This window comes from Pseudopipra pipra, chromosome W, assembly GCF_036250125.1.
Source record: "Pseudopipra pipra isolate bDixPip1 chromosome W, bDixPip1.hap1, whole genome shotgun sequence".
Lineage (NCBI taxonomy): Eukaryota > Metazoa > Chordata > Aves > Passeriformes > Pipridae > Pseudopipra > Pseudopipra pipra.
Genome location: NC_087580.1, coordinates 53042920 through 53069693, shown reverse-complemented (window position 1 = coordinate 53069693; position 26774 = coordinate 53042920). Strand labels below are relative to the sequence as shown.

Genomic DNA, 26774 nt, shown 5'->3' with positions numbered 1-26774 from the left:
TCCACGGGAGAGAGACCTTCAGCTGGAGCCAAAGGGTTGAGGGGTGAGAGAAAAACCCCTGCGTTGTAATGAAGAGAGAGAGATTTTCCAGCTATGACGGAGTGAACCTGCTGCTTGGAAGAGAAAAGATTGTGCTGCGTTGAAAGTGATTCTCTTCTTTTCTTTCTGAACTTTTATTTGGAGGGAAAGGAGGGATTTGATCTGTATACATATATATTGTTTTACCATAGGAGAGATAGTTAGAATTGTTGTATATAATGTATTATAGTATTTATCGTGTAGTAATAAATTTTGATATAATTTCCCCATATTAGTAGCTGTGTTATGTCTGAAAACCCTCTCACACTGAAGCAAATTGTGGGAGGGGGGCTTGGAAATTGGAAATTGGATTTTCGGGGCTCTCAAACTGTGACAGCAAATCATCTAAAACAATCTAAACAAATCATCCCAATAATGATGTTACCAGTTTGTCTCAAAGATTGCAGGCAAGATGTGAGCCAGGTCTCAGGGTCCCATAGGAGGGTCCATGGAACCAGTCCTTCATTTGAAGTACTGCAGTCACCTTCTTATCCCCCTTTCTGTCCTAACACAGGACTCTTCTCCTGTGAAACTCAGTGCTTCACATACTCCTAGATGACACTGGGTGACAAAGCATTTTAGAGGCATAAGGTAGATAAATTTGATCTCACAATCTCACAAAATCCTATGTGGATTTCCCCACCAAACCAATCCAGGGAGGAATCTCTTTCACAAGCTGCAGTAGTCAAAGAGACACAGATATTCCAAACTGTGCTCGCAAAATGCTGCCTAACTGCTGGGACAGAACATACACAAATATAAACATCGCAAACTTCAGAGCAATCAGTGAGCAAAAGCATATGAGCTTTCAATTCTGCTGCAATTAAACTAACAGTAAAAGAAGCCTAAAAGCAACACAGGACAGAAGATAACAAAGTACAACAGTCGTTACAATGTCTGGTGTTTTGATAGTGTTACTCAGATTCTTGAATTACCACCTTTGGAGGTCACAGGCTGATTTTACAACAGTTCTTAACCATGACAGAAGCTTTTCCTTATTGGTCTTTCTTGTTTACTTACTCCTGACCCATTTCAGGAATTCTTATTACAGTCCAAAACCTTTGTCTTGGTGTGTCAGATGGTAAGGCCTCTTGTATTGGTGTATCTCACTTGCAGTTGTTAAGGCATGTTCTGTTAGTCCTTCACTTCTGCACGAAGTTGTTTTCATTCAAGGAAACAGGTTTTCCTAGGTGCTGTGGGTTTTTGGAGGATGAATATTCCAGATTACAGTCAGATTTTAAGCCCTCTCTATCAAGTGACCCAGAAGAAGAAAAATTTTAAATGGGGTCCTGAACAACAACAAGCTTTTGAACAAGTCAAACAGGAGATTGTTCATGCAGTAGCCCTTGGGTCAGTCAGGACAGGACAAGATGTGAAAAATGTGCTCTACACTGCAGCCAGGGAGAATGGTCCTTCCTGGAGTCTCTGGCAAAAAGCACCAGGGAGACTCAAGGACAACCCCTGGGGTTCTGGAGTCAGGGATACAAAGGATCTGAGGCCTGCTACAGCTACACCCCAACTGAAACAGAGATCCTGGTAGCTTATGAAGAGGTTCGAGCTGCTTCAGAAGTGATTGGCACCAAAGCACAGCTCCTCCTGGCACCCTGACTGCCAGTGCTGAGTTGAGCGTTCAAAGGTAAAGTCCCTTCCACACGTCATGCCACTGATGCTACGTGGAGTAAGTGGGTTATGCTGATCATGCAGCAAGCTCAAATAGGAGGGACCAATCGCCCAGGGATCTTGAAAGTCATCATGAAGCGGCCTGAAAGGAAAAATTTCGGACTATTGTCATCATCATAGGAGGAGAAGGCTACATGAGCTGAGGAGGTTCCACCATATAATCAGCTACTAAAAAATGACACTCTCTCATTAGTACTGTTGCTGTTACTGTTCGTTGTCTTATTTGATTGCTGTTTCCAGTAAATTGTTCTCATCTCAACCCATGATCTTTACCTTTCGTGTCTCCAGTTCTCCTCTCCAGCCCACCGATGGGGGGAGTGGGGAGTGATAAAGTGGAGCATGGTTTGGAGTGTTTTAGTGGGAACACTAAAGTGGGAAATATCATTCCTAAACAATGACACTCCCTTGACTTGGGCTGAAAATGAGTGGATTTTCTTTTTACGTTAGCTGTGCCTTTTAAAAAAAAAAGATATTTTTTAATTCTGAATTGTAATGAGTAGCTGATAATGAATCACGGAATCACAGAATATGCCGAATTGGAAGGGACTCACAAGGATCATCGAGTCCAACCCTTAGCCCCACACAGGACCATCCCTAAGAGTCACACCATGTGCCTGAGAGTATCATCCAAGCACTTCTTGAACTCTGGGAGGCTTGGTGCTCTGACCACTTCCCTGGGGAGCCTTTTCCAGCACCCAACCATGCTCTGGGTGAAGAACCTTTTTCTAATATCTAACCTAAACCTCCCCTGACACAGCTTCAGGCCATTCCCTTGGGTCCTGTCACTGGTCACCACAGAGAAGACATCAGTGTCTGCCCCTCTTCTTCCCCTCATGAGGAAGTTGTAGACTGCAATGAGGTCTCCCCTCAGTCTCCTGCAGTCTGAACAGACTAAGTGCCCTCAGCTGCTCCTCATACGGCTTCCCCTCAAGGCCCTTCACCACCTTCGTTGCCCTCCTTTGGATGCTCTCTAATACCTTAATATCTTTTCTATATTGCAGTGACCAAAATTTCACACAATATTCAAGGTGAGGCTGCACCAGTGCAGAGCTGAGTGGGACAATCACCTCCCTCGGCCAGCTGGTGATGCTTTGCCTGATGCACCCCAGGACATGGTTGGCCCTCCTGGCTGCCAAGGCACACTGCTGAGTCATATTCAACTTGCCATTGACCAGGACCCCCAGGTCCCTTTCCATGCCACTGCTTTCCAGCATCTCATTCCCCAGTCTGTACGAACATCCAGGGTTGCCCCATCTCAGGTGCAGAATCCAGCACTTTCCCTTGTTTAACTTGCTCAGTCCTCTAATTTGTCAAGGTCTCTCTGCAGGGCCTCCCTGCCTTCGAGGGAGTCAACAGCTCCTCTGATTTTTGTGTCATCTGCAAACTTGCTTAGTATCCCTTCCAGTCCTGCGTCCAAGTTGTTTATGAAGATGTTGAAGAGCACAGGGCCCAAGATGGAGCCCTGTGGAACCCCACTAGTCGCCAGTCTGATGTTACCCCATTCACTATTACCCTCTGTGCTTGACCCGTGAGCCAATTGTTCACTCACCGCATGATGTGTTTATCCAGCTGTGTGCTGGACAGTTTGTCTGGAAGGATCCTGTGAGAGACAGTATCGAAAGGTTTACTGAAATCCAAAAAGATTACATCAACTGGCTTCCCTTGATTGACGAGGTGGGTTACCTTGTCATAAAAGGAAATCAGGTTTGATAAGTAGGACTTTCATGAGGCTGTGCTGCTTTGTCTTTCAGGTGTTTTTCAATACTTTCTAGAATAATTTTCTCCATAGCTACCAGGCAGTGAAGTGAGACTGAGAGGCCTGTAGTTTCTGGGGTCCTCCTTCTTGCCCTTCTTGAAAACTGGGACAATGATCACCAGCTTCCAGTCAGCTGGGACCTCTTCAGATTCCCAAGACTGCTCAAAAATCATGGAGAGTGGTTTTGCGATGACATCAGCCAGCTCTTTGAGGATTCTGGAATGAATCCCATCAGGCCCCATAGATTTATAGGGATCCAACTGGAACAGCAGATCCTGAACAATTTCAGAGGTGACTGGGAGTTGATCGTTCTCACGGTCATGGTCCTCCAGCTCAGGGTACTGAGACCCCCTTGGTCCGTCATCTGTGTTGAAGACAGAGGCAAAGAAAGCATTAAACACCTCTGCCTTGTCTCTGTCCTGTTTGTGAGGTAACCATCCTCATCCTGTAATGGGCTGATGATATTTCTATACTGCCTATTGCCATTAATGTATTTGAAAAAACTCTTTTTGTTGTCTCCCCCATTGCTGGCCAGCTTCAACTCCAGTTGAGCTTTGGCTGCATGAATTTTCTTCCTACAGTGGCAAGCAGCATCTTTGTATTCTTCCCATGTCACTTGACCTTGCTTCCACTGGGCATACACCTTCCTTTTTTGCCTTATTTCCAAGAGAAGATCCCTGCTCAGCCAAGCCAGCCTTCTGCCTCACCTGCTTGACTTCCGACATTTGGGAATTGCCTGCTCCTGTGCCCTTAGGAGGTGATGTTTGAAAAGTTACCAGCATTGATGGACCCCAGCACCTGCAAAAACATTTTCCAAGGGGACCTTACTGACTAATTCCCTGAGCAACCTGGAGTCCTCTCTCATATCCAGAGTTGGGGTTTTGCTGGCACTTTTCCTCCTGTCAAGAGAAACTCGATTGCCTTGTGGTCACTGTGGCCAAGACAGCCACCAAGCTCCACTTCGCTCATGAGATCCGCTCTGTTGACAAGCAGTAGATCAAGGAAAGCATCTTTCTGAGTCGGCTCCCTTAGGACCTGTTCCATAAAGTTGTCATCCAGGTTTTTTAGGAATCTTCTGGTCTGGGTTGTACCAGCTGTCTGATGCTCCCAGTTAATTTCTGGCAAGTTGAAGTCCCCCATAAGGACAAGGGCAGTTGACTTGGAAGTGTCTCTTAGTTCCTCAAAGAGTAATTCATCAGCATCATCATCCTGGCTAGGAGGTCTATAGTGGACTCCCATGATGACATCTGCATTATTTGTTTGCCCCTTGATTCTTACCCAGAGGTTCTCAACTGTGCTAGTGTCAGCTGTGAGCTCCATACATTCTAACCCTTCTATAACATACAGTGCCACCCCTCTGCCTCTTCTGCCCTGCCTATCCCTCCTGAAGAGCCTGTAACTGTCCAACAGGACACTCCAGTCATAGGACTCATCCCACCAGGTTTCACTTACGCCACTGATGTCAAATCTCTGGGACTGGGCTAAAACTTTGAGCTCCTCTTGTTTGTTCCTCATGCTGCATGCATTGGTATAGAAACATTTCAGGTGTGATACATTGTAGCCAACACCTCATGAGGCAGATTGAAGGATCCCATGAGTGCTTGTTTCTTCAAGTTTTGGCACACCATCCCATTGTTCATCACTGGCAAGTCTAGTTTTGTCCCTTTCCTCCTTCCAAGCTAGTTTAAAGCTCTATCAAGGAGCTCCGCTAGCTCCTATGCTAGAACTCTTTTTCCCCTCTGACATAGATGCATCCAATCAGGTGTCAGTAGACCAGGTGTTGAGTAGATCATCCCATGGGCAAAACCCCCCCAATTTTTCTGATTACACCATCCTTGGAGCCACTCATTGAGCTGATGGGTCTGCCTATTCTTATCAATATTATTCCTTGTTGCCAGAAGGATTGAGGAAATTACTACCTGTGCTCCTGATCCTTCTACCAATCATCCCAGGGCCCTGAAGTCTCTTTTCATTGCCCTCAGACTTCTCTTTGTTATTTCATCGCTGCCAGTTCGAACAACCAATAGCGGATAGTAATCAGAAGGCCTTACTAGACTGGAGAGTTTTCCAGTAATGTCCCTTACCTGAGGCCCTGGGAGACAGCAGAATTCCATGTGAGTTGGGTCCCTTCTGCATATCAGGCTCTCCGTTCCCCTTAGAAGGGAGTCTCCTATTACAACTACTCTTCCTGTTAACAGAGGAGGTCTTGATGCGGGGTACAGGTGGTGTTGTTTTGGGAGGGCCCACTACCCCAGAAGGACCTTGGCCCACCTCATCAGTTGTCTGGCCTTCTACTTCCAGAGCTTCATCCCTGTTATAGAATGTACCAGTCCTACCTGTGAAATTTTCAGAAGGAGGAGGAACCTTCCTCCTGGTACATGCAGTGACCAGCTTCCAGCCTTCATCTTTGACAGACCCTTGACAAACAGTCCTTTGAGTAATTACCCTGTGGGATTTTGAGTGCACCTGCTTCTCCACTACAATGGAGGTTCGAGACTCTTGAGAGTCTTGAGACTGTAGCATCTCTGAATATAATTGGTCTTTCTCTTGCCCGTTCACCCGAATACTATGAAGCCTGTTCATGTCTTCCCATAGCTCCTTCACCTGACAAGACAGCTCTTCAACCACAGCACACCTTCTGCAAAATAACTGTCTGCCTCAGCCTCACGAAGAGGCATCAGGCACTCCTGGCAACCTGTGACCTGGAGAGCTGCATTTACTATCAGCAAGTCTGGCTGGCTGGAGGCCTCTGACATGGTTGGTACAGAGTCCAGCAGCTACAAAGGATTGAGCTTTACATCATGTCAACACCATACCTGAGGAAGCTTAAACTAATACACTAATAAGACTGGGGCTGAAAGGATCTCTTTTCTCTTCCTTACCAAATACTGAGATACTGAGTCTGTTTACTGCCTCTATTGGCTGCTCCCGGGTGATCAGAGAGGCGCCCTTCCTGCTCCTCCTGCCTGCGTGAACTGCTGTGCAAAACTGCTGTGCCATGCCCCTCTTTGCCTGCTCCTGTTTGCCATGCTCAGGGTCACTTGCACTCCCTGGAGCCGTTTAAAAGTCCCCAATTGCTCTCAGCCCCCCCCCCCCCCATCTCCTGCCTGGCTGCTGAGGGCTTCCAACTCTTCAGGAGGCTGCTGTTTGGGGCTGCCTCACTGATGCAAATGAAGTTCTCCCTTTCATAGGAGCAGTGTGATGCAACTGCGGGCAGTTGCTTGAAGCTGGCATGTTTGGAAGCAGGGTTATTGCTGTGTAAATTTTTAAGGAAACTTCCCCGTCCAACCATCCAGGAGCCACTCTGGCAGTCACACTCGTTCCGCCAGAGCTGGGACTGAGGCCCCTTTGCAGCTATACACCCCACACTCACACAGTCAGACCAGGTTTGTACACTGTGCAAGAATCAATTCATCCAGTAATTTTATACCTTAATTGCAGTACATTAAGTCCCAAAATTCTCTGCAGATTCACCAGGCCTAATGTTATTGTTTACCTTGGCTGAATGCCAGGTATTCACTGGGCCTGCCCCCAACCTCCCTCTGGAGGGAAAGTGGAGGAGGGAAGGGGGAGAAGAAGGAAAAAAAACCTATGAAATCGAAACTGCCAAGAAAAGCGGCTTTATATGCACATAGAGAGGGAAAAAATTATCAACGCTATACACACAGAGAAGAACTAACAACAAAGACTACTTCCCACAATGAATGCTCTCCTCCCCCGAAGAAGCAGCCAGTCCACAACCGCGCAGCTACCCGGAAGAGAAGCAAGGACCTTACTTCCTTCTCGTCTTTTATATCTGAGCTGATGTAACCTAGTATGGAATATCTTCTTGGTAAAATATACATTAGGTGATCTATCCTAGTTCCGTTTCCCTCTCAGGGAGGGTAACAAACCCATTACAATCTCCACCCCTTATTCCATACTATTTTACATCACACTCATATCCCATTATTCGCCTATATCCCGCACTTATACAGGTCTTGTCTTCTACAGTTGTCTCATCGTTGCACACCAGCATCAGCTTAGTTCGGGTCTTCTTCATCTAGTGACTTTTCCTGCAACATACAACTCAGAATACGAATTACTTTTTCCCCAAGGTTAAATCTCCTTGAGGAACACTTGGTTTCCCCTTGTTCTCTCATTATCCACCAAGTATATCCGGGTCCTTGAGCAAAGACAATCCCACAAATGGGTTTGCCTTTGCTCGAGGGAGGGTTAACCCAAACTGATTTACCTAACATACCTCTCAAGCGAATTACTGGAACTTTGTCTCCATCCACAGTCTGAAGGGGCTCTGATTGGGCAGGACTGACTCGATTGACAGAGCCTCTAGTGTTGACTAGCCAAGTAGCCTTTGCTAGGTGCTGATCCCAATTTTTGAAAGTCCCCCCACCCAGTGCCTTCAGAGTAGTTTTCAGCAATCCATTACATTGCTCGACTTTTCCAGCAGCTGGTGCATGATATGGGATGTGATATACCCATTCAATGCCATGTTCCCTTGCCCAAGTAGTAACTAAACTGTTTTTGAAATGAGTCCCATTGTCTGACTCAATGCGCTCTGGGGTGCTGTGTCGCCACAGTACTTGCTTTTCAAGACCCAGAATGGTATTTCGGGCAGTTGCGTGAGGCACCGGATAAGTCTCTAACCATCCAATGGTTGCTTCCACCATGGTGAGCACATAGCGCTTACCTTGGCAGGTCTGAGGCAGTGTGATATAGTCAGCCTGCCAAGCCTCCCTGTATCTATACTTATCCCAACGTCCACTGTACCATAGGGGCTTCATTCTTTTTGCTTGTTTAATGGCAGTGCATGTCTCACAATCATGGGTAACCTGGGAAATAGTGTTCATGGTTAGATCCACCCCTTGGTCTCACACCCATCTATAGGTGGTATCTCTGCTCTGATGGCCTGAAGCATCATGGGCCCACTGAGCTAGGAACAACTCTCCCTTGTGCTGCCAATCTAGATCTACCTGTGACACCTGAACTTGTGCAGCTCCATCTGCTTGTCTGTTATGATGTTCCTCATTAGCTGGACTGTTGGGTACATGGGCATCTACATGGTGGACTCTCACAGTCAACTTCTCTGTCCGGGTAGCAATGTCTTGCCATAAATCAGCAGCCCAGATGGATTTTCCTCTACACTACTAATTGATCTTCTTCCAGCCACCTCCACAGAGGTGGCTATCATCCACGAGTCTGTGTAGAGATAAAGCCTTGGCCACTTCTCATTCGGCAATGAGAAGGGCCAACTGAACGGCTTTCAGTTCTGCAAATTGACTCGATTCACCTTCTCCTTCAGTAGCTTTGGAGAGCTGTTTAATGATTTCTGGAACATGTAGTGTAATGGTTTGAGAGTCCCAAAAATCCAATTCCTGAGTCCAAGCCCCCCTCCCACATCTCAACCCAGTGTGAGATGGGTTCTCCAGACAACACACGAGACTCAATATGGGGGGAAAGGGAAATATATTACAATGACTGTACAGCAAATAAATATTATAATACATCACACACATAATCTTAACTATCTCTACTATGATAAAGTAATATTTACAATGGATCAAATCTCTTCTTCCCCCAAATAAAAGTCCAGGAGAGAAGAAAGAAGAGATCCTTTCCACTCTCAGAGCAGCAGTCTCTCTAGGGCAGTAGTCTCTCTCCCATCCATGCAGCAGCTGTAGCTGGATCACTTTTTCCAAATACACACGAGGGAGGCCTCCAAACCCCTCTCCGCCCTTCGACTCCAGGTGAAGGTCTTTCTCTTCCGTGGGCTGCGTTCACCAGGACAAAGGTAACTTCACCACATCATATCGACGAAGTGCAGAAGCCTTCGTGACGGTCCTTATCCTCAGGGGATCCAAACTCCCTTGTAGAGCTCCCGTGCTCTGCTTAACAGCTCTGCTAGTTTAGCAGCAGCGGGGGGGGGGGGGGGGGCCAAAGCCCTCCTCCACATTCCTTTGGCCCTCCCGGTCCAGCTCTGGGAAGCCTGAGCTTCTCAGCTCCTCTCTTTTAGGTGCTGTAGCACTCCAAGACTCTTCTCAAGTAAGAGTCCATCTCTTCCTCCTTTCTGAGAGGTCTCAGAGGGGCGCAGGGAGTTTGTTTTCAGTTTTTACCCCAACTCTCTCTGTCGTTCAGACAACTCTGTATCTCTCCTCCTTAGCTGCAATGCTTGTTTGCTGCTCCTTATCTTCTGGCTCTTTGCCACTGTTCTCCAGTCAGTGCTGTTCTGCAGCTGCTCCTGCTGCTGCTCACGGTGGAGAAAAACTCCCAGCTTCTCAACTACAGATACTTAGCCCAGTCTAACACTGTTCCAAGTCCCTGTAGCCCCCCAGCCAGGGGCTGGGGGGGGCTGAGCCCCCAATGGGGCTCCAGGCCCCTCAACTCATGGCTTAGAACATGGCCACCTCTTCTCCAACAACAACTACAATAACTTTCTTTTCCGGTCTGGGTGATATGTTTATATTTTGCAGAAGCGCTCATTGGCTCAACCCCAAGGGTAACCACCCCCTGGGGGGTTATAATTTTGTAACTTCAGGGGGAAAACTGTTTTTCCCCCACCACATGTAGATATAAATTCCTGAACTTATGTCAATGGAAAGGAATTAAGGGCTGTTTTTGTTTATGGATTGATGAGCTGCAGCTGATGTTGCTCATTTACACCTTTTCCATCTCCTAATGGAAGGGATGCAGTGGCCACTGGCAAATTGAACAAATGCTCTATAGAGCACCTAAAAAAGGGCGTCTCTGTGTGTATATGCTGCAGAGGGGGAGTGCACATAGATGTGAGAGTTAGCATTGCTAAGAAATGGTGATTCTCCTTTGGAAGCCTAAGTGAACACCACTTTCTAGGAGTTGTCTAATTTAAATTATCTTTCAGCTGTTACGTTAAGTGCCATGAAGACCCTTCAAGAGGCTTCTTTCTGCTTTCCTCTAATCGCAGAAACAGACACTGGTCCCTTTGTCCAGAAACAGACACTGGTTCAGGAAGCTAGCTCTCTGATGGCTCTCAGTGTTCAATTTGCTGGAGAGGAACCACTTTGTGGAACAATAGGACAATCAGCATGGCAGTGGCTCAAGTGCTGCCATCTTACCCTTGAAGAGGCAGGAGAGGAAAGAAGTAGAATCATATTTTGGCCATTGTGGTTAATGACTCCTAAGAAAAGCTTTGGTGGTGGCTCAACAAAAGTGAACCTGGCTTGCAAAAATAAATGTTTACTTGTCATTTACTCTAAAATTTGTTGGGGTTTAGCATGATCCTTGGTGCTCGAGGAGATGCTAAGCTCTGCTGTTTGGGTCTGGATTAGGGCTTGGAGTCTGAATCCAACAGGAGGGTCCAAGCCTTTCATGTCAAGGCCAGGATGAAGTCCAGCAAAGATAAATCATTGCCTGACTTCCTTGGCTTGTCGAGGAGTTAGTAGAATCTAGTGATGGGTCTTCACATTGAGAGCAGATCCTTGGGGCAGTAAAGCACCATTAAATAAAAAGCTGGTGAAACACCAGGGACCTGTCAGTGCTGTGGATCTATCTTGGCAGTCCTGAACTAGATAAGCATCTCCTGTGAATCCTTGGGGATCCCTGATTAGGGCCAGGGGTGAACCAGAAGACTTCTCTGAGGACTCTTTCAGTACTTTGATGCTATAGTCTTTATGTTGTCCTTTGAGGCATCCTATGCCTAACTCAGCAAGGCTTGGGGGAACTCTACCCTGGTTTCTTGGGAAAAAGCACCATCCCCTACTGGAGTAGGGGAACAGTAAGTACCCCCATTGCCCCAAATATCCCAAAATACCCAACACGCCATGTGACTCCATACTGACTTTGCGCTAAGCTTTCCTTATTCTACTCCAGCTACCGCCCTCAGCTTTTCCCATCTCCTGCCCCTTGTGCCATCAGTTATTGGTCCAGGTCTGCCCTCCCAATCACACACCAGTCTGCTTTGAAAATTCCCTTTTCAAATCAGTTCATGACAGCTAAAAGTACCCTAAGTATGGCTAAAAGTGCCCTAACGGTGCTGCATTAGGGGTTAGAAGACTATTTCTATGTCTCAGTTAAGAACAACTCTGCAACAACCCTTTTCTAGAGATATTAGGGGGAAAAGACGAAGTTTGATGCATTTCTGTGGAACTCCATGCATTGTCTATGACTGCTTTCTCATCCAGCCTTCTGGTCCTGCATGTGATATGATAGAAGGTAGCATCAAGACTGCATAATGGAGGGAGTTCTTTGTCTCCTGGCTCTGTCTCAAGGATGGCTCGGAAAGCAGGCAAAGAAGGCTGCAGAATGCAACTTTTCTATAGCTACATAAAGAAATAAGCCATTACGGTGGGAACTATTATTTAATGCCTTAAAACACATAAATAGCAAGGAGGGGAATAACTTTTCAAGTAAGTTTTAAAAGTAGAAGTATGTTTTGATTTTTAAATTTGCACTATGGACAATTGCTATGCACAGGACAATTGCTTCTATTTAATCCTGAAGCTTGATCCTTAGAGCAACCAAAGTCAGGGGTTGTTTTGCATCTGTTTTATATTGACTGGTGCTACATTTCATCTGCCATTGCACTGCCTAGTCCCTTTACCTGCTGCTTGGCTTTCTTGAGCCCTGCTGGATTTTCTGATGGGGTTTTGTGGCCTTGAAGCCTTATTCAACTCTTTGCTAAGGCAGCAGCTTGAGGAATGAAAAAGAAGTTAGAAAAATGATATTAAAAAAAGCTGATGGTGTAAGGTGATTTTTGCTCAGCCCCATATGGCTGGGGATGTCCTGGGCTCATAAAAAACACACGTGTGCTCTGTCTCTGAGGAAATCCCTCAAATATCTTCTTGCATGTTAGCATGACCCTTGGATACACCCATGGGCTTTCCATGAAGTCCCGGGTCTGGAATCGGGTGGAAAGCTAAAAATCTAAGGAAAACTGTCATAACAAAATTGGGCTTGTTTAGTCCACGTGGAAAGAAAAGTTGAAAACTGGACATCTGAGCAATCCCAAAGGAAAAGAATTCAATGTGTTCAGAAGAAAAAAAAGGACAAAGCTTGCAGCGTTGAAGGCCATTTCATGGCTTTGGGATGGTGTGAGCAGTTGGTGCAGCAGCCTGTCCTCCTGCCCCCCGCCCCGGCAGCTCTGGTCAGGGTCGGCAGTAAGATGAAACAGTGGTCAAGGAGAGAATTTGCCCTCTGGCTTTTCTTCAGAGTCAAGAAAGGTGGATTTTTTTTCCAGTGACAAAATTTCCTGTTGAAAAATTGAATGCTTCTTTCTCACGCTTGTGAATGAGACTCCCGGGAAGCGGCGCATGCAGGTTCCAATTACCAGTGCAGTGAGGCCAAGTGCTGCAGTTGTTAGGAATTTATACCTGCCTTGATTTAAATACAAATGAACTCCCTCCCCTTTTGTTATATGAGAAATTATACAACAGACAATCGCTATTTCAATAATCAAAAATATATGTCCAGTCAATATGGAGATTCCACTTTACGCAAGCCATTGTCCCCACCCTGTGAGTCCTAGAGATTGCAGGAAAGATGCAAACCAGGATCTCGGGGAGAGTCCGTGAAACCAGTCCTTTGACTGCAGTGATTGGAGGAGTTCAGCAGACTGGTCGGCGATTTCCTTCACTTTCACTCGTGCTTCTTAATATAGCATTCCCATTCGGTGAGGTTCAGCATTCCACATACTCCTTACTCATTTAGTAACAACTTATTAAGTGTTAGGCAGTTTTATAAAACCATTTTTGATACCTGTTGGACTTGTAAATTAAGCTCCAAAATGGCATAGCGATTGCCATTTAATAAAATGATGTTTTGTCATGTAAGATTCTCTATTGCCCATTGATGTTGCAATGCAATTGCACCACTGCCAAAAAATACAAACCTTAAGGCAAAGGCAAATTTCCAATAGTCAGGCTGCCTTACATTTTGGAATTGGTGATCTTAGAAGTCCAAGTATCATTATAGCCTTAACAAATACATGTCCCAGATTAACACCCTTATCCCTTTCATCAACCAGGTTTCAAGGGGTTCCCTGGGACCAGTATTACAGTCAATTATCTTATTACAATGCTAGAGATCTGAATGTCCAGAGGTAGGGGGGAATGTCAGTGTGCACCATGGGATAGTGACATTTGGTGAAAACTCTGCTTCATAATAGTCTGGTTGCCTCAGGGGGTCAAAGATATAGTCAAAAGTAAAATCCTCACAAGGAATATTATAATGTAACAAAACTCTAGCCATTCCAACCTCCTCAGCAGGCAAGGTGAAGTCCATTTTGGGGTGAGAGGCACTGCAGACTCTCCAGCCCCAAATGTCCTCAAGTGTTTGCCTAGCAACAGTGTATCCAATACAACCAGCATATCATTCCAGTCATGGTCCTGGGTTCAGACAATGATTTCAAGTACCTTCACAACTTTCTCTGGGTCTTCCCTATAAGTCCCTGCTAATGGACCAAGCCCTTCATTGGTTTCCAAACCTGAAATCCTTTCTTCTACTCCTCTGTCAACTTGAGCACTTATGCCTCCTTTGTCTGCAGCTGGAGGAAACTCTCCATCTGCCACCTCAGCTCCTCTGTCAAACTCTCCTTCCTTCCAGGGACCACCAACAGTTCATCTTCCTCTGCATGACCATGCTTCAGACATCACTTTCCACTACTACATGCTGAACAACCATACTCAAGAGATCCCAGTCTATTGTCCTTCTCCAGAACTAACATCATAGAATCCTTCCGTTCCTTTGGTATCAAACCACACTTCTGTCTTAGTTTAGCAAGATTACAACTTAGAAATTAAGAAACTTCAGGTGGAAGTGTGGAAAAGGAAAAAAAACCCAGCTTTTTATTAACAAAATCTGAATAAACAACAAATGGTGCAATCAAAAACTTTCAGAAGAAACAAAACAAAGTCTCAATTCCCCAGGTGGGGGGGGGATCCACAGTAACCCGGGGCAGAGGGGGGAAAGGAGGGGGGAAGGCAGGACTGTCCCAGCAGTTCAACAGCTGCTCGCAGCCACGTGTGCCTGCAGCAGTCAGCAGCTGATGGCTTTACAGCCAGAGATGAAGGAGTCCTTTCTCCCACAGGCAGTCCCAAAAACTGAATACCTTGCTCTGAGATGGGTCGGTCTCTCTCTCTCTGTTATCCCCCGCAAGGGGTCCTGTGGGGGAAAAACCTTCCTCTCAGGAAAAGAAGAGGAGGTGGCCGAAACCGGGCTCCCTGCTCTGTCCAGTCCCCACCAAACCCAAAAACCCCCAAACCACGGACTCCCAGCCATCCCTGCAGCAACCTCCGTTTCCCTAGAGAGCTCGTCCTCCCACCTGCTCCCCCACTGCCCAGTGCGTGCGGCTTCGCTCCGTTCCCCCCCCCCATCCGGAAGAAACAAATGGAGGGGGGACACTGGGAAAAAATTCCAACATCTCTTTTCAAATCTATGAGAAATAAATAATCTGGTTTTATTATAAGCAAATGAATTTAGTGGAAAAACAGAAGGGGGTGGGGTTTTCTTTTTTCATTTAGTTCCAAGGTTTTTTTTAGGTGTATCGTGAAAGCTGTAAGGTGAAGGGTCCTGTCCGGGCCTGACGCCAGAGAACCTTTGCGGCCGGGAATAGGGAAAAGCATAAAAATAAAAATGTACCCTCTGCCACATGACCACTCATTGTGGGTGGAGAGACCCCCCTGTAAAAAGGCCAGGGGGGTACGTCACAAATCAATCAAGAGGGAAGGTAACACCCCCTCCTGAGTCTGAGAAATTACCTTTTAAGGTAAAATACCTTACACCTGTTGAATATTTAACAGCTTATGTAACCAAAAGGGTACAAAAGGGCGTGTTTTTCAAACAGCGGTGTGCTTGGACCAGGTCACGAGTTCGTGCACCCAGTACGCTGTTAATAAAACTCTTTGTTTCACTATATTTGGCCGTCTTCTAAATTTTAATTAGAGATATTTCTCACAAACCTATGACAACTTCTTTCTCCAGTCCTGATTGTTTCTCAATTCAAAGAACAAATCTACATACGGTAATTTTAGACTTTGCTCTGAGGAGGTAGGAAGGAGTATACAAATACCTTGGTCTGTCTGGCTTCATATTCATATGAAATCCTGTGTGAACTCCCAAGCTAAATTTGGAAAGGAATCTTTTCCACCCACTGTGGCAACCAGAAAGGAGACACAAACATCCCAAAACAATGCTTGAGGCAAACTTATATATGGCAAAACTACTGAGACAAAACATATACAAATATAAACATCGCAAAACTACCAAGACAAAACACATGCAAACGATCAATGCAGGAAAGAACAGTGTAACTCTTCAGTCATGGAAAACTCTGTCTCACTATCCAAATCCTCCCTCCCCAAGTGAGTAAGCTGCAATCGTAATTTTCTTTCTCTCACAAAGGCTTCATTCAGGCAAGTCTCACAAAGGCTTCATTCAGGCAAGTCTCCTGTTCATCTCTTTTCAACATCTAGCACCTCATCGGCCTGCCACCAGTTCTCTGCACTCAGCCTCCAAGGTCACCTGCAAGGTCTTAACCAACTCAAAGATTCATTTACCTCCTTATCAGTTTGCTTAGCAACACATTTATCCCTTTGGGCAACCATCAAGGTACTTCCTAGAAATTGCATACACTATAGCTTTTCCCTTGCCATGTTTTTTTTTCTTGTCCTTTGCCAAGTCCCTTATTCTCTCAACCACAGCTGCCAGAGATTGATCCGTTTACTTGGGGCTGGATAGGCTTTATAATCTTTTAGCAAGTCTAGCAGTGGGAAGCAATCAAGATCAGGCATTTCCTGGGTTACCATGGTCTCTTTGCAAGAGATTTTGGCTCCAGTGGAAAATCAGTTCTCCTTTGTCCAGCCCCTGGCTGTTATCCAAGTAGAAAAAACCTCCTCACTGCGTATTACAGAGTTTACCCTGCTCACTGCACCAAAAAATGTTAAGCCCCAAGCTCGCTCAGGGAGTTTAAAAGGGAAAGGTACTCAGATTCACTCTGGCGGTGCACAGGTGTAGCAGGGAGAAATGCTGAAACTGAAATCAGTACACCATTGAAAGCTCAACAAAACAATATTTATTACAAAGAAGTTGCCAACAAGATGAGAAACCAAGAGAAAGAGGAGGGAAATAAGCCCTCAGTACAACCCCTCACTCGCTCAGGTGTTACTTACGAGGTTGTCTTACCAACCCCAGAATGCTTAGAATTCCCCATAGCAGAAGCTGCATCCCCGGAGCGTCGGCAGGCTCACAAGAGAGTGGGTGTCCCCGCAAAAGGCAACGTTGTCCTCCATGTGAAGCTTGAGTTGGCTCCCAGCACAAGCTATCTGCTTTTTATACAATTAGTCTGTGATGTCTACCTGGGCAGGTGTGGCCAGCACCACCCAGCTAGAGGCCTTCGGTCCCTCCCACCGTTATGTAAGTGGTGCCCCTTCTGCACATGCGTGTGTACATTGGAATTTCCCCGCACCTGCATACTACACCTTGGGGGGTCTTCCCTAAATGAGTCTGAGGGCTTACTTCATCCTCCTCCTCTTCACTTTCTTCTTCAAATGCCCTTGGAGGGCCATTGGCCAATAGCCAGTCACCAATTAATTTCAGTTTATACAAGATGCTTCCTTCAAGGATGAAGTTCTTGTTTATCAGTGCTTGTTTTCTCATAACTTGGCAGGAAAAGAGCAGACTCTCACAGGTGGCTGGGCCAAACACAGACCAAAGGTAGTAGCGTCTACTTAAGCACGAATACAACATGAGAAAAAACAAAATTCTTAGGAGGTTGAATAACAAACTTTTACTTGCAAACTTTAGAACATTAAGGTAGAATAAGGTACTTTGCAAATTTTAAAACAACATCCAGTAAGGCACTTCATAAAGCATTAGCTTAGCAAACTCTAACCCATCCAACTTTAAGCTATCCAGAGTTCAAGAAGAGGAAGTAAGAAGAAGAAAGAGAGAGAGAGAAAGGAAAAGGAGAGAGAAAGATATATATAGTCACCACCTTAGATTCAGAGTGGTCTCAGCTGCTTGTAAAATCCAAGGCAGTGGGGCACATCAGGGTCACATCCATGCCACTGCTTTTTATCTGCTCTGTCTTCCCAGGGCCCTCTCCCAGGCACGTGCCTGCGCTTTAATGTTCCCTGGGGGTCCATGTAGCTTGGCAGCCATTTCAGGACCAGAACAATGGCTCCAGGGGGCAGGGTGTGGAGCAGTGCACTATGCAGAACTTGCCCTGCCCTCCCCTCCCCCCCCCACTTTCTACTTATTTGTTTGGAGCCAGTAATCATTCCTCCGGTCTCCTACACCTACCTCTCAAGCCTGTCAAGGTACCTCTGGATGGCTTCCTTCCCTCCAGTGTGTCGACTGCACCACACAGCTTGGTGAGGGTGCCCTCAATCCCACTGTCCTTGTTGCCAACAAAGATGTTGAACAATATCGACTCCAGTACTGACCCCTGAGGGACACCACTTGTCACTGACCTCCATGTGGATGATGAGCTGTTAACCGCAACACTGTGTGTGCAGCCATCCAGTCATTTCTTTATCCACACAGTGGTTCATCCATCAAATCTGTGTCTCTCCAATTTAGAGAAAAGGATCTCGTGTGGGACAGTGTCAAACTCTTTGCACAAATCCAGGTAGATGATGTCAATTGCTCTTTCCCTATCCACCAATGCTGTAGCCCCATGTGCTGGTTTTAAAAACACTCAGCAGGGCAAGTTGAGATTACTCAGGCCATCCCCTTTCGATAGTGAAGGGCAAAAAAGAAACAAACCTGAGAGGTTAAAACATTAAAGTCACAATTTTACTGAGACAAAACTTGAAATAAAACACAACAAAACAGAGGAAAGAAACCCACTAAAAGGGAGTCCACCACCTATGTGGCTCCCCAGGAACAAAGGGACAAAGCAAAAAAAACCCTGGCAAACAATTTCATCCAGAAAGAGTTATGCTGCTGAGACACTGGTATGGGTCCTGGCATGACGGCGGTTCATCGCGGTGGGGGGGTGTGTGCCAGCATGCAGTGGTTAGCCAGAAATACTTGGCCTTTTGACTCAATCATCTGTTCCTCAAAAGATACTTCTGGAAGGGATCATTGTCCTTTTGTTCTTCCATTAGGCAACTGAGGAGAGAGCATTGTTTTCCTCCCCTCATCTGTTCCCCTCATAGGAGAAGAAGAAGGACTTGGCCACCCTGAGCCAAGCATCTCAGAGGATGTTGTAGTTTTAGTTAAATGGGAAGGATTTTTCAGTGATGAATATTTCATACCACCATGTAACTTCCCCAGGGGTCTTGAGACCTGCCAGAAAAGCGAGTCCCTGGAGTGGAGCATCCCAGGAACCTGAGAGACAGGAGATAAAAGGTGGGCGTGGGCCAAAACTGCTCTCTCTGTACCTGGTTTTTGCTCATTGCAGCACTCAAGAGTCTTTGCCAGAGTGCTTAGCCATTCCTTCGCTGTCTGACTGAGCTCAGACTCAGGGGAACCACCATAGTGTTGTCTTCAGAGGAGTTTTGAAGCTATTTCGCAATAGCCCGGGAGTTGCCACCACGTCAGCTCAGGATTCCCCTCTCCAGCTCAGAATTCCCTTCTCCTGAGCTGCTGCTGCAGCAGCAGCTATTTTGCAATAGCCCGGGAGCAGATCCAGCAGTAGCTCGAGATTTCCCCTTCCCAGAGTTGCTGCCATCTCAGCTGAAGCCCACACAAAGGGCTGCTGCCCTGCAGCCTGAGCCCACTTGGCCCCGACGGGCCTCTGGCACTGCATTGGGTCAGCCCTGGCCCCACCACCCACATACCCACATGGTTGCTAAGCCGAAACCAACACCAGCACCTCAGCAGCATAAGGCTTTTTCCAGATGAAATATCCTTCCAGGTTTTGTTTTAACCTAGGGGAGAGGGGGTAGTTAGGTAATATTTTCTGCTATTGTTGGGTTTTTTTGTTTCTTTCCCATATTAGTAAAATTCTTATTTTTCCTTCTTCATTCAGACTCGTAATTTTTACCTTCTCTATACTGGGGGGAGGGAAATAAAAAAGGAGGGTTCAACTCATTAGAGGTCTCACCTCCCGAATATACTGTCATTAAACCAAGACAGAGGACCTCTCATATGGAGAAAAGTGCTGTCATCCTGTCCCCGTTATCCTCTTCCCTCTCTTCACCCTGTGCTTGGTGCAATCATACCCGCCTGGGGTTGGTGTGCCGCGCATCACTGCCAGCTGTCAGGGAGCATGAGGGGGTGTTCGCAGGCTTCCTTCCTGGAAACCTGAAAACTTCTCTTATCTCCAGATTTATCGTCCAAGAGAGCTGGTCAATATTTAAGTACCACTTCCTCTAAGCTCAAGACTAGTGTATCCCCATGATGAAGAAATCAGGCAAAGGTGGCAGGAGACCTGCATGGATGAGCAGGGAGCTCCTAGTAAATCTCAAACACAAGAAAGAAATTTATGGGATGTAGAAAAAGGGACAGGTCACATGGGAGGACTATAGCAACATCATCAGAATATGCAGGGATGCTACGAGGAAGGCCAAGGCCCACTTGGAATTGAGTCTGGCAAAGGAAATCGAGGACAAGAAGGGCTTCTACATGGATATCAGCAGCGAGAGGAAGATTAAGGGAAATGTGGGGACACTGCTGAATTACATGCATGTCCTGGTAATGGAAGACAAAGCAAAGGTGGAATTACTGAATGCTTTCTTTGCCTCAGTACTTACTGCTGACGATGGCTTTCAGGAGTCTCAGACCTTGAAGGTAAGAGAAGACCAGAGAAAAGAAGATTTCCCCCTGGTCATAGAGGGTTGGGTTAGAGGTCAGCTAGGCAAACTAAATGCCCATAAATCCATGGGCCCTGATGGGATGCACCCACAGGTGCTGAGGGAGCTGGCAGTTGTTGCTCTGCCCCTCTCCATGATCTTTAAAAAATGATGGAGAATGGGAGAGGTGCCTGATGATTGGAAGAAGGCCAATGTTACTCCCATCTTCAAAAAGGGCAAGAAGGAGGACTCAGGAAACTACTGTCCAGTCAGCCTCAAGGGGAAATCATGCTTGACCAATCTGATTGCCTTCTACGATGACATGGCAGGATGGGTCGATGAGGGGACAGCAGTGAATGTTGTCTACATCGACTTTGGCAAGGCTTTTGACACTGTCTCCCATAACATCCTCGTAGGTAAGCTCAGGAAATGTGGGTTAGATGAATGGACAGTGAGGTGGATCAAGAACTGGCTGAATGGCAGAGCTCAGAGGGTCAAGATCAGTGGAGTAGAATCCAGTTGGAGGCCTGTAGTCAGTGGCATTCCCCAGGGATCAATACTGGTTCCAGTCTTATTCAACTTGTTTATCAACTACCTGGATGAAGGTATAGAATGTACCCTCTGCAAGTTTGCTGATGATACAAAACTGGGAGGAGTGGCTCATACACCTTAAGGCTGTGCTGCCATTCAGCGGGACCTCAATAGGCTGGAGAATTGGGTGGAGAGAAACCTAATGAGGTTCAACAAGGGCAAGTATAGGGTACTGCACCTGGGGTGAAATAACCCCAAGTACCAGTACAAGTTGGGGGCTGACCTACTAGAGAGCAGCTCTGCAGAGAAGGACCTGGGAGTCTTGGAGGATAACAAGTTGACTATAATCTGGCAGTGTGCCCTTGAGGTCAGGAGGGCCAATAGTATCCTGGGGTGCATCATAAACAGTGTGGCCAGCAGGTCAAGGGGGGTGATCCTCCCCCTCTACTCAGCCCTAGTGAGGCCACATCTGGAGTCCAGTTCTGGGCTCCTCAGTACAAGAAAGACCAGGATCTACCACAGAGGGTCCAGTGGAGGGCCACAAAGATTATTAGGGGTCTGAAACATCTCTCTTATGAGGAGAGACTGTGGGAGCTGGGCCTGGTTAGTCTAGAGAAGACTGAGAGGGGGTCTCATCAATGCATATAAATATCTCGAAAGCGGGTACCGAGAGGATGGTGCCAGACTCTTTTCAGTGATGCCCAGCAGCAGGACGAGGAACAATGGCCATAAACTAAAACACAAAAAGTTCTACTTCAACATGAGGAAGAACTTCTTTACATTGAGGGTGGCAGTGCACTGGAACAGGCTGCCCAGGGAGGTTGTGGAATCTTCCTCTCTGGAGACATTCCAAACACACCTGGACATGTTCCTGTGTAACCTGCTCTAGGTGACCCTGCTTTGGCAGGGGCGTTGGATTAGTGTAGCCTTAAAATCTATATTATATAAGTTTTAGTATAGCTTGTTAGTACCTGTAGCTTGCTAGTACCTTTGTACAAAATATCTAAAAATGCTGTTTATCATTCTGTGGTGGGGTAAAACAGTTTTACCCCTCCCCTGAAGTTATAAAATGATAAATCCCCAGGGGGTGGTGACCCTTGAGGTTTGAGCCAATGAGTGCTTTTGCAAAATATAAACATATCACACTTAGACCAGAAAAGAAAGTAGTTGTAGTTGTTGTTGGAGAGGTGGCCATGTTGTAGAGCTACAAGGAGAAGGGGCAGGAGCCCGTTGGGGGCTCTGGCCCCCCCAGACCCCGCCTGGGGGGCTACAGGGACTTGGAACAGTGTAAGGCTGGGCTAAGTACCTGTAGCTATGAGCTGGGGGATGTTTCTCCACCGTGAGCAGCAGAAGCAGCAGCAAGAACAGCACTGACCGAGGGAAGGTGGCAGAGAGCCAACAGATAAGAACTGAAGAAGCAGCAGAAACAGCACGTAGCCAAGGAAGAGAGACACAGAGTTGTCTGAAGAGAAAGAGAGCCAGCCGCAGAGACAGAGAACAGCACTAAGCTCTACAGAGACAGAGTTTTGGGGTAAGAACTGAACCAAAACCCCCAAACTCCTTTTGTGACCTCTCCTAAGTGGAGAGGATGGACTCCTACTGAATGGAAGTCCTAAGATGCAGCATGCACTGCAGAGAGGAGCTGAAAAGCTCAGGCGTCCTGGATAGCTAGACCGGGATGGCCAAAGGAATGCGGAGGAAGGCTTTCCCCCCCGCCACTGCTTTGAGACAGAGCACGGAGCTCTGCAAAGGGGGTTTGAATCCCCTGAAGATACGGACTGTCACGAAGGCTTCTGTACTTCGTTGATATGACCGTGGTGAAGTGACCTTTGTCCGGGTTAACACAGTCCACGGAAGAGAAGACCCTCGCTTGGAGACGAAGGGCCAAGAGGGGCTTGGATACCCCCCTCGTGTGTACTGGCAGAGATACAGCTACAACTGCTGCATGAAGTGAGATGGGCTGCTGCCCTGAAGACAGTGCTGCTCTGAGAGTGGAAAGGATCTTTTCCTTCTTCCCTCCTGGACTTTTATTTGGAAGGGAGAAGAGATTTGATCCATTGTAAATACTGCTTTGTCATGGTAGAGATAGTTGAGATTGTGTGTGTAATGTATTGTAATATTTATTTTGTACAGTCATTGTAATATATAATCCCTTCCCCCCATTTTGAGTCTTGTGTGGTGTCTGGAAAACCCATCTCACACTGGGTTGAGATGTGAGAGAGGGGCTAGGGCTAGAGAATTGGATTTTGGGGCTCTCAAACCATGACACATTCTTTGTTAAGAATTTTGACAGACAAGGAGTTTTAATGAGGTAAAGTGTTGAGAGTATCTTAGACGATACAGGACATAACATATTGCTCCAGGCCTGCTTGCACAATCCAGCCTACGTGCCGGACGGCGAGGACCGTGTGTCTTTGAGCAGCAGATGTGTGTCCTTGAGCAGCAGATATGAGAAAGCTGCATAGAGATAAACAAGAAAAGAGCATGTTATCCAGGATGTTAGAAACCACAAAATGGGAGGGCCTGGAAATGTCAGAGCGCATGCCTTGGATAGGTAAGCCAATAGAGTTATAGCTATAGTGCGTGTGAACCCTGTAGGACCCTATATAATGTGTGTAATTTTGCAATAAAGGCGAGCATTGACTGTACCTCCATGAGGATGTGTCTTTGACTCTGGAGCTCCTTTTTGCATCTTCTCATTTCTTCTGGTGCCCGAAAGGTGAAAAGAAGCACAAAAAGGCAGAAGAATGCGGATAGCCGATTAATCTCCTTGGCGGTGAGACGCAGATGGAGACGTGGGAGGCTGAACGGAGCTCGACAGAGGAGTTTCAGATCGCGGAGGTCAGTCGGCGCAGACCGAGGTAGGAAGGATCTCTACCTTCCCCCCGTCATTTGCTGTAAGCATGGAATCAGAATTTGCTGCAGCTAAAAAACTGCTGTTAGGTATCCTCGCTAAGCGAGGGGAAGCAGTAACTGAGAAGGTATTCGACAAGCTTGTTGCTTGGGCCCATGATAGCTGCTTTTTTAAAGTACCCCCTCTCCTTTTCGCCTTTGAGGAATGGCGGGGTTTGGGAGATACACTTTGGGACTTGACTACCCTCGCCGCTCCTACGAAACTTCTTGGCCGTGCAGTCATCCTGCTGAAGGGGGGAGTGCGTTGCGGCCTAGCACACACTGCCCCGACAGAACCGTGTGAATTCAAACCGTGGCCGCCGCCACTCTGTGCAGAGTCGTGGGGCAGACGAACACCAGAGAGCCGCTATGGCCGGAAGACCCTCACGGTGTAGCAGAGCAGAGCGAGGCAGCACTGCGGAGGTAAAGCAGGAGCACCCAAGAGCTGGTAGGAGAGCAGCCCGGCAGTAGCGGTGCAAGAAAAACCGGGAAAAGTACCACTTCTTGTTGAGAAGGGGAGCAGGCTGGAAGGCTGCTTTCCTGTGTTTCTGTTAACTCTCGTGTTGACTCTGTTGTCTGTCCGGTGTGTCGTTGTGGGCTCACGGTGTTGCTAACTATGCCGTGCTAGTGTGTGTGTGTGTGTTGGGGGTTGTGCGTGTGTGTGGTGAAGCAACCATGGGTTTGTTAGTAACTGTTAAAACCCAGGGATGAGGGTCCGGGAGAGGTGTCTCAGATGACACAGGAGCATAGGAATTTTCCTTTGAGATTATTCAAACTGCCACCGGTGCCGGCGGCAGACGCAGCGGAGAGGCGGTTCGGGCGCTGCGGGGCTGGCGCGAGGCTCGGCGGGGGCTGCAGCAGCGAGAACAGACACTAAACAACTTCAGCGGGTTCTCTCTCCCTTCCCCCCCCCCCCCCCCGCGAGGGGAGGGGGGGAGAGTGAGTGGGAACAGCAGCAGAGGCTGCAGTGAGAGAGAAAACCAAAATAGCCTTCTTTCCTTTTTCTGTTACTCTTGGGGAATAGGTATTTAAAACAAGTACACACCTTTCCATAGTTCTCGTTTCCATCTTTAGCTCCTTAGCTCTGCCATGTGGGAATTAGTGAGGGCCCGGGGTGGTTGCCCCGCAGAAACCACGCATGTAAGTGGTCGAGAAAAGAAAGCAAAATCTCTCTCTTTAGTCCTTCTAATCACTTGTAGATAACTTAAAACCAAATAATTGCATTTAACTGCAAGCTAGTATGCAGACAGTTTTAGGGAGTTTTTCAGGGAAATGAGTATTTGTACGAAAATTTTAGTGAAATGCCTTCTTGATTGTATTGTACCCCTATAAAAATGTTCTGCCAAAATGTTGTATTCAGAAAAAAAAAAAAGAGCGGGGTTTTGACAAAAAGGATAAAAAGCCCTCTTGCAAAACTCTGCCTTTGCCTTAGTTCAGAAAGAGATAAGGTGGTAGCAGCTCACACAATAGAGATAGTTTGTTGCCGAGCAACTGAGTGGGAGGCTTACACCTTCTCCGGCCAAACTCAAAAAAAAAAAAAAAAAGGGTTTACATTACCAGTTTCTCGGGACTGGGGGGGGCTGTAGAACCCTCCTGCTTTATAGAGGCTGCAACTTTGCAACCTTCCCTTGCAGTGGGGGGGGGGGGGGGGGGGGGGCAAGAAATCCAGAAAACCTCTCCTGTCTGAATCTCCCTGCCTACAGGATAGGGGGAGGGGAAGCGAAACACTGCAAACTGAAACCTCGGTCATATACCACAGTAGAGATTTAAAGAAAAAAAAATGGTTAGAAATAATATTAAAATTAATGAAAAGAGTCACAAATAAAAATGTATTCATTCTCAATCTGTCATTAGTAATTCTCATGAATAGAGGAGCCAATCTGTCGCTCCAGCGAGCTTGACCAGAAGCTGGGAAGATGATGCAGAATACAGTAAATTAAGGAAACTATTCTAATTGCTTTTTTCATTTTTTGTATTAATCAGGACAGCAACCACAGCCATGCATTGGCCATTCAGTGCAGGCCACGTATCTTAAAGAACAAAATACATTGGTTTTTTCTTTCTTATGTAGCAGGTCTCTTGCCCTAATAAATATTACCAGAGCTAAGAAGGTTTTTGCTTCTTAGATTGGTATACCAACAATGTATTTTAACATTGTTCTATGTTGTATTGCTGGTAAGCAAGAATCAGAGTTAGGATTAAAACTTACATTTTGACTCCAATATAGAAAGTCATAATATGATTAAATTTGTATTATGAATTTAGCTGGAATTTGAAAACAAACTCCAAATTCTATATCAACTGACTTTTGAAGATCTCTCACTGACTTTAGAGATATCTTCAGTGAATTTACTTCATAATATCCAAACTGGAAAAACTTTAAAAGAATGGATTGCTAGTATAGTTTGAATAATACTGTCAAATTACCAGACAATATTATAGTTATTGATATTATATTTCTATTGTCTCTCATGGAAATTGATATTGTTTGCATATGCTTTATCCCAGGAGTTTTATAGCGAGTGGCAAGAATTGTTTAATATCTCTCTCCTCTCTGACTGCTGCAACATATAAGAGAAACCTTTTAGTTTACAACTCCACACAAGATTATAAATAACAATGCATGAAGTGCTGAGCCTCACAGAAAAAGAGCCCTGTGTTAGAAAGCAAGACAGTGACTAGTTAGCACAGCTGTAAATGAAAGGCTGATGTTTTTTGGACCCACCCACCCCTCCCCCCATAGGCCCTAGCTCGCATCATGCCCGCAATCTTTTGATAGACTGCTAACTTCATAGCATGATGGTTTCTGTTGTTTGAATGCTTTATCTAACTTGTGCATTCCTTTACTGAATGCCTTAGTTGAGTGAATTTTGATCATGCCCTGGATATTTTTCTTCATGCTCTTAATGCTCTTGGGTTTTTCACAGCACACAGGCTTTGACCATTTAACACAAGCAGTGACAGTGCCTGGTGCCTGATTGTATTGCACTACCTGCTTTGTCCTACATGATTCTCTACAGCCTTTTATTAGTAACTGACAGCCAACCACTTCGTACTATAAAACCTATATTCCTCTCGTATGATCAAGTTACAAAAATTCTGAAATTTGAAATTCTTTTGTGAAAATT

General features: G+C 46.3%; 1 long non-coding RNA gene across 1 annotated transcript; it reads right to left on the bottom strand.

The window, feature by feature from the left end:
* Positions 1-113: 113 nt before the first annotated feature.
* On the bottom strand, positions 114-16814 carry LOC135405107 (uncharacterized). The gene is made up of 3 exons (XR_010425741.1): positions 16654-16814; positions 3308-3878; positions 114-1840 (listed from the first exon to the last, which is right to left on the bottom strand). It is a non-coding gene; the product is annotated as an uncharacterized LOC135405107 (long non-coding RNA).
* Positions 16815-26774: the final 9960 nt, after the last annotated feature.